Source organism: Helianthus annuus, chromosome 6, assembly GCF_002127325.2.
Source record: "Helianthus annuus cultivar XRQ/B chromosome 6, HanXRQr2.0-SUNRISE, whole genome shotgun sequence".
NCBI classification, from domain to species: Eukaryota; Viridiplantae; Streptophyta; class Magnoliopsida; order Asterales; family Asteraceae; genus Helianthus; species Helianthus annuus.
In genome coordinates, this window is record NC_035438.2 from 54,192,319 (window position 1) to 54,200,981 (window position 8,663).

Genomic DNA, 8,663 nt, shown 5'->3' on the forward strand with positions numbered 1-8,663 from the left:
GCTTTGCTGTGATTTTTGGTAACATATTAATTATAAATTTATCTTTAAGTTATTTCGTTGTTGTTTTCGTTTTCCTAATGATGAGGTCGTGATGATGATTGGTTGTAGTAATTGGACTTCGCAAATCCAATCTAGATGGCAATTGTGTTGTATAAAGAATTTCTCTACACCTTTTACAACTGCAATTGCAGCCATGGTATAAGATTTGGGCGAAGGCGAATTCCGTTACTACAATTATGAGCCTTTGTTCATACTTTTTTTCACCGCTTTCATTTTTCTTTTGATTTGTTAAAGAATATTGTTCTTTGGGTTCATCAGATGCACTTTATATGCAAGTTGGAATCTAAAAAACATGTCGACCGTCGTTGGTGGATGTTTGTAAGTACTCATTTGCTTCTGTTTTTTGTTTAGTTGGTCGATAATGGTGAGGGCAAACTCCTCTGAGACTTTTTCCTTATTATTTATGTTAGCTTTGTTGTTGGCTTTTGAGTTTCGATGAGGTAAGTGACTTGCATACTTTGTCTATTTTATATATGAGACGTATGTTTTTTATGGTTTATGTTTACTTTCTTATGGCTATGAAGATGTTTTTTTTTCTAGGCATGGCAATGAAAGTGGATTTAATGCAACCATCACTTGCAGCAGATAACTTGAGCCTATACATGTGTTTAAATATTATTGATCACTAACATCTACTTTGATTTTTGATTGTATTATTTCCTTTTTGGGTTTTGATTGCCTAACCGTTTTCTTCCTTTGATTGGGTATTTCTACCACCTATATTTGTCGTTGCCGAGGGTAAGTTATGATTTTAATTTTCACGTCGTTGGTACAGCGTTTGATTATTGTTTTTGTTACATAACGTTGAATGTTAAGTCTAACACTAACATAGGGGATAGATTCATTCCAAAGTATTTCAAGAAGCGTTGGGAAATTCCTACTATGAACATGTATGATATTTTACATAGTGATATTTTATATGTTTTTTGTGCTTAAATTTATTGGCATTAGCAAATTATGCATTTTTGTTGTTTTGCGCAATAGGTTGTTAGGCTTTATGCAGAACTGCGTTTGCTCTGTTAATTTGTTATTTCCTTGTTGTCTGCCTAGTTGTGTACACATTTCAGATTCATGCTGTGTGCCGGAGTGGATTACATCATGGTAAGCTTAGAACTTATCGTCTTTTATTAATTGTCTTTTCTTATGTTCACGAACAATTACTTATTATTTTTATAGATCAACTGGCGCACGCAATTTCAAGACAGTTGGTGTTTTTTTGTGGTATTAACCAATTGGCGTAACCACTGATTAGGCCTTTTTTGTTGTGAACCTACAACCGGATGGAACCCATGGTGGGTAACAAACTGTCACAAAACATGATGCTAATGCTTTGTAGCACACAAAAATTCGGTTGAGCTTTTTTTTTTTTTTTTTGTTAAACTGTTATTTGTAACAACTTTGCTTTACATTATGTTAATTTACAAGATTTATGTGCATTCTTGGTTGTACTCTTTGCTTTCTTCATTTTCCTAACATTTTTTTATTTATATTGTATTACATTTTGTATGAAAGTGTCGTGTGCTACAAACTAAGAATACATAACAACAATTTGCACTATGTTTATGTTACAAAAGGTTTGCGTTTAACGTGTCTGCAACGCAACGCATAATTCTAGTTTGTGTAAATTTAGAAGTAACTTTAGATTAGGTAATGTGTGAGTTTGCGGTTTTAAAAAAATATAATCTAAAGTGAGTGATTACAAATAGTCGTTATAACTTCTATAAAACTAGAATTAAGCACCCCCGCGTTGCGGCGAGGGCCTAAAACTACGCCAAATCACATCAATGCCACACCGCTAGTAGCGACCACCAACACTGAAGTTGCGACGTGTTAATACGAAGAAATAAGACTGAAACATATAACATATAAAAATAACTATGTCGATTTAGGACCCATGCGTTGCGACAAACTTGTTAAATGGAAAAAATAGACGTAAAAACATTGAACCACACACGCACGTTGCGCCATGTTAACTTGCAAAATAACTTAGAAAAGAATAACTAAATCGATGTAGGATCCGCCCGTTGCGGCGAACTTGCCAAAGGGGGAAAATAGACACGTTGCGACATACCTGTCAAATGTGAAAAATAGACGAAAAATGTTGAACCACACACGCACGTTGCAACGTATTAACTCGCAAATTTTAGAATGAAACGTAAAACGAAAAACTTTCGAAAGATAAAAAGTATGGGGGACCAAAGTTGTAAATAAAAAAGTTTTGAGTTAAATTATAAAAGATGAAAAGTTTTGGGTTAAAAGTAAAAAATCATAAAATTTTTTTTGAAAAACACCCTATGCTTAGGGTATAACAACACAATGCAACAATTTCTTGCTAATTTATATTATGGAAATATCCAATTCTTGTTTTAACATTCATACAAAAACCATAAAAATGATCATGAGATCCTTATCAACCAAACCTAACCGTCCCTCTAATTCAGTTCAATCATTAAGTTATTAATTATTAATTATTAAATGGGTATGTGAAACTAGTCTAAAAGTTCTGATATCTGATTAAAACTTCAATTTGTTCTTAGACCAGAGGGTGGGTATGGGGCACGGCGAGGCCCGGCGTCGCTCCGGAACACCGCCCCCATAAGCCCGGCGCGTCGTCTCCGTCCTTCACAAGCCGGGTTCGACAGGCTATTTTCCTCTCTTCTCACACACACAGCTATACATATATATATATAAAGAGGTTCATCCCCCACCCCCTAGATCCATCCCCTTCAAGCCCACTTATATGGCGGTGACGTGACAGCCCATCCTCTTAGGGATGAGGCTCTACATACTCTCCAGCCTTATCTAGTAACAGTTGAAATACTTGAAACTTTTATCGACCATTATACTTATCTGACATCATGCTTATTAACTAACCAAATAATACTTTATTTTTGTTTTTATAATACCACGAAAGAATCTTAACCATCCAAAAGAAGGCAAAGCCAGTGGAATCGTCGATCGAAAGGACAAAGACAAAACAACTTAGAAAAACATTTACAGATATACGTTATTGTTAGTTGATGAATAAGGGACAAGGGGGATTGTCCAATAAAGTGGTATTTATTTTATTGTATAAAAATGATAAGGAAGACTGTTATAAGAGCCTAGTTTTTTTCTTATCCGTTCTACTGTGTCACAAATACGGACATGTATTACTCGTCCAGCCACCGTCCGGTCTGTTTCAAGTCCGGACTGATGGAGCTCCTACGAATTTCTAGGGGTTCTTGATGAGAAATTTGAGAGTTTCTTGATGCAATTAAACTTGGGGGTCTCTTGATGTTATTTTAATTTAAACCATTTTCAATTCATGGCTAGGTGTTTCAGATCCTGCAGATCTTTGGATTTTGTCGAGATTACTCACATGCATGTGAGCGGATCTTCGGATCCTTGTCGTAAATTGGACTGGACGAGTGAAAAGCACCATGCTGTGTTGTTGGATCTGTGTTGTTCTTCAGGTCTGTGTTCTTATATTTGTGTTGGTTTGATGATTTTCAGATCTGTGGGTGTCGAGGAGATGATGTTTTTTTTTATAAAGGGTCAGACTATTTGGACACCTTATCTGCCTATTTGGACACCTTATCTGACTATTTGGGTGTCGAGGAGATGATATTTATTTTTAACCACCACAAGTGGCCTAGTGGTGGAGTGACTTGGGTTCTCCAATGGAGACCCAAGTTCAATTCCCATTAGTGCCACTTTGGTGGCCACCGACACCCGCTTTAAAGCCGGACCGAGGACACTCGAGGTCTCGGGTTTGAAACATGTTTCTTACCCCTCTTTGATGGCTATGGGTATTTGCCGCCAGGGATCCTTGTCGGGTGGTGAACTGGGAAGGAAGATCCCTTCCGCGGTCAGGGGTACCGTGCATCTACCCCTTATCTGCCTATTTAGACACCCTTTGCCTCGTATAGGCCTCGTATAGGCCTATACGAGGCGTATAGGGTTACATCAAAATCAGTGTCTGACTCATGTCACTTCTGGTTTGACCCCTTCAAGACGCCTCGTATACGCCTATACTGGGCGTATAGGACCCTTCGTATAGGCCTCATATGTGACCCTTTGCCCCTTATATGCCTCGTATAGGCCTATACTGGGCGTCTTGAAGGGGTTTTTTTTTTTTTTTTTTTTAAACAAACATTTTATACAATATTAATCGTTTTATCAAATTTTATACAAAAACAAGTTTTTTTTATTTTAAATAATTAATATTAGGACCCCTCGTTGGTTTTTTTTAGTTGAAAAATAGATGTTTTGGTAGGGTAATTTGATTGTTTTTTGAGGGTGATGTTTTTTGAGTAAAAAAATGGTGTATGGTATAAGTCTAGTATAGGTCCCATATAGGTCTTGTATAAGCCTATAGGCCTAAACGGGACTTAAACCACACCTATAGTCCTATACGAGTGTTGTATCTTATCCAATAGTCTAATATCGTATTGTATTGTATCGTATCATATCGTATCGTATAGTATAGTATAGTATAGTATAGTGTAGTATAAGTCTCGTATAGGTCTTGTATAAGCCTATCGTGTTGTATCGTATCGTATAGTATAGTATAGTATAAGTCTCGTATAGCTCTCGTATAGACCTATATGGAACCTATACGAGACTTATACTATACACTATACGATATAATACGACACAATACGATACGATACAATACAATACGATACTATCGTATCATATAGTGTAGTATAGGTCCCTTATAGGTCTTGTATAGGCCTATCGACGTATACGGGCGTTGTATCGTATCGTATAGTGTATAGTATAAGTCTAGTATATGGCCCCTATAGGTCTTGTATAAGCCTATAGGCCTAAACGGGACCTAAACCACACCTATAGTCCTATACGAGTGTTGTATCTTATCCAATAGTCTAGTATCGTATTGTATTGTATCGTATCATATCGTATCGTATCGTATAGTGTAGTATAAATCTCGTATAGGCATTGTATGGGCCTATGGATGTGGTATCGTATCCTATAGTATCGTGTTGTATCGCATCGCATCGTATCGTATAGTATAGTGTAGTATAAGTCTCGTATAGGTCTTGTATAAGCCTATCGTGTTGTATCGTATCGTATAATATAGTATAAGTCTCGTATAGGCATCATATAATTAATATTAGTGTTATTATAATTAATATGAGTTTTTTATAATTAATATTAGTGTTATTGATATTAATATGAGTTTTTTTATAATTAATATTAGTGTTATTATAATTAATATGACTTTTTTATAATTAATATTAGTGTTATTATAATTAATATGAGTGTTATTATAATTAATATGAGTTTTTTATAATTAATATGAGTTTTTTATAATTAATATTAGTGTTATTATAATTAATATGAGTGTTATTATAATTAATATAGGTCTATACGAGAGCTATACGAGACTTATACTATACTACACGATACAATACAATACAATACGATACGATACTATAGGATATGATACAACGCCCGTATACGTCGATAGGCCTATACAAGACCTATAAGGGACCTATACTACACTATATGATACAATAGTATCGTATTGTATCGTATAGTGTATAGTATAAGTCTCGTATAGGTCCCATATAGGTCTATACGAGAGCTATACGAGACTTATACTACACTATACGATACAATACAATACAATACGATACGATACTATAGGATATGATACAACGCCCGTATACGTCGATAGGCCTATACAAGACCTATAAGGGACCTATACTACACTATATGATACGATAGTATCGTATTGTATCGTATAGTGTATAGTATAAGTCTCATATAGGTGCCATATAGGTCTATACGAGAACTATACGAGACTTATACTACACTATACGACACAATACAATACGATACGATACCATAATATAGGATATGATACAACGCCCGTATACGTCGATAGGCCTATACAAGACCTATAAGGGACCTATACGAGACCTATACCACACTATATGTTAAAAACAATGTAATATTTCTACGATCGAATATTTTTAAAGGCCGATCTTGAAAACGGTAAAATATTTTTATAAAAAAATGAAACTTTTCTTAAAAAACAACTCAAATTACCCCACCAAAACACCCATTTTTTTACTCAAAAAAACACCACCCTCAAAAAACAATCAAATTACCCTACCAAAACATCCATTTTTCAACTCAAAACAACAACAACGAGGGGTCCTAATATTAATTATTTAAAATAAAAAAACTTGTTTTTGTATAAAAGTTTGCTAAAACGATTAATATTGTATAAAATGTTTGTTAAAAAAAAAAAAAAAAAACCCATTCAAGACGCCCAGTATAGGCCTATACGAGGCATATAAGAGAAGACAAATTTACCCCCAGTATATGCCTAAATCAGGGGCTAAATAGTCTTTTTTCGCCTAGACGCCCAGTATAGGCCTATACGAGGCATATACGAGGCAAATAAGACAAAATATGACATAATCAGAGATTCTCTTGGAAATTGAGAAAGGTTATACGCCTCGTATAGGTCTATACGAGGCATCTTGAAGGGTGTGGAAATAGGCAATTGGGTGTGTGAATATGTAGACCCTTTATAAAACCGGACAAGGTCTCATTTCAGCTTCAGCGACGTTGAAACTGGCTTGTCGAACCCTAACCAGAAACTCTAAACCCTAAGCTAAACCCTAAAATCTAAACTATAACCCCTAAAAGCTCAACCTTAAACCGAAAGCTAAACCCTAAACCCTAACGTTAACCCTTAAAGGTACACCTTAAAGGTACACCTTAAAAGCTAAATCCTAAATATATTTGAGTCAGTTCCAACGTCGCTTAAATGTATTCAATCGGAGTTCAGTTTGACCAAGTATCTTACGTTTCTTATGTTAACATCTGTTTGTATTTGATTATACCTTTATATAATATATACCAAGTTACGAAACGTGCGCATTTGTTACACCTTACACGGGTTGAATAAATAGGATATAAAATAGTTAGTAATAGATATAATATTATTGAAATTGTAAAAAGTAGAATATAAATGGTGAAATAAGATAAGCAGGAAAAAAAATCTTAGGCTCGCAAAATTATTACGTATAATACAACAAGTTAATTATTTATTAAGTATGCAAAATTATTACGTATAATACAACAAGTTAATTATCTATTAAGTATAGATTTGTATGTATTGTATATGAAGCATAAAAAAATTAGGTACACGCTTATACTTTCTATCTCCAACTACCTTTCATGCATCATTATCAAACATATTGGTTCCGGAAAAATCGTACATCAAAAAATAATGAATTCAAGACAAGAAAAGCTCTAAACAACAAGAACGGTTGCTTGGTAGTTTGCTAAACAAATCAACAGAAAAAGAAAAGCATTGGAAACTCAATACCAAGTCAACACTAATAAAAAAATACCAGTTGGAAGTTTAATTTGAATAAGTCAGAAGAATTTCCTTGTGGTTGTAGTGTTTTCCGACGAAGATTCCGGCGGTGGTTCAACTTCAGCATGTCCCAATCTCAGCTCAAGGTCCACATCCTCTTCCGCCGTGTCATGATGGTCGAAAAGTAACAAATCACTACAAGAAATAACCACTTTTAGCGGCGACACCATTAGCGGCGACAGGCCAAATGTCGCCGCTATTGGTCGATCCGCATCCCGGAGTCTGAAACCAAACCCCAGCCGTTGATCCTTATCCTGATCTAACGGTTGGGGATTTAAAGGGCATTAGCGGCGACAAGACAATAGGCATTAGCGGCGACAGTTGTCTCCGCTAAAAGTCAATCCGTGTGAAGCTTGAAAAGAGCTGATCTCTGCCCTTGATGAGAGTATGATCCAACGGTTTGGGTTCCTTCCTGCTTTCTCTTCCTTCAACAAAAACACTCACCCACAAACACAAACACAAACACAAACACAATCACCAACTCCATCATCTTCACAACAACAACAACCTGTTACCACCACCACCGGATCACCACCACCGTGAAGCAACCACCGCCATCTTCACAACCAGAGCATCGCCGGACCATTACCGGAGCATCGTCGGAGCACCTGCATCTTCACCGGAGAATCACCTGCATCGCCACCGTCAACCACCACCGTAAATGACCGTCTTCTTCGTCACCGGAGCACCTTCTCCGTCAAGCTCCGACTTGTTTTTTAGTTTTATGTAGAAAATGTGTAATGTAATTTTATGTAAAAGGATTTGTTTGAGTTTATGGATGTATATATAAGATTTGAATGATAACACGGCGAGGAATTTGTGTTTATGCTTTGTTTGAGTTTATGATACATGAGATTTGAATGAAAAATTTGTGTAAAATGTTTTGTTGTTTGAGTTTATGAAGATTTGCAGGTCTCGGGCGAGCTTTCCGGCAATTCTCCGGTAAAAACATTAGCGGCGACGCTGACCTTTAGCGACGACAGGAGGCCAATAGCGTCCGACCAATACCGGCGACCATTTACCGGCGACGTGTCGCCGCTAAAGGTCAATACCGGCGACAATTTTAACCAATACTGGCGACAGCTGTCGCCGCTAAAGGTGGTCCATTCTTGTAGTGAATTCCCTTGATTAGATATCACGAAAGGTTCAGCTGCGGCGGTTCTACGTGGACGTGTGGGAGAGGGTGGTTCCATGGTGG

The 8,663-nt window shown here is 36.4% G+C and overlaps 1 long non-coding RNA gene across 1 annotated transcript; it reads left to right on the top strand.

The window, feature by feature from the left end:
* Positions 1–3,163: 3,163 nt before the first annotated feature.
* On the top strand, positions 3,164–8,333 carry LOC118479893. The gene is made up of 2 exons (XR_004861333.1): positions 3,164–3,515; positions 7,491–8,333. It is a non-coding gene; the product is annotated as an uncharacterized LOC118479893 (long non-coding RNA).
* The last annotated feature ends 330 nt before the right edge of the window (positions 8,334–8,663 follow it).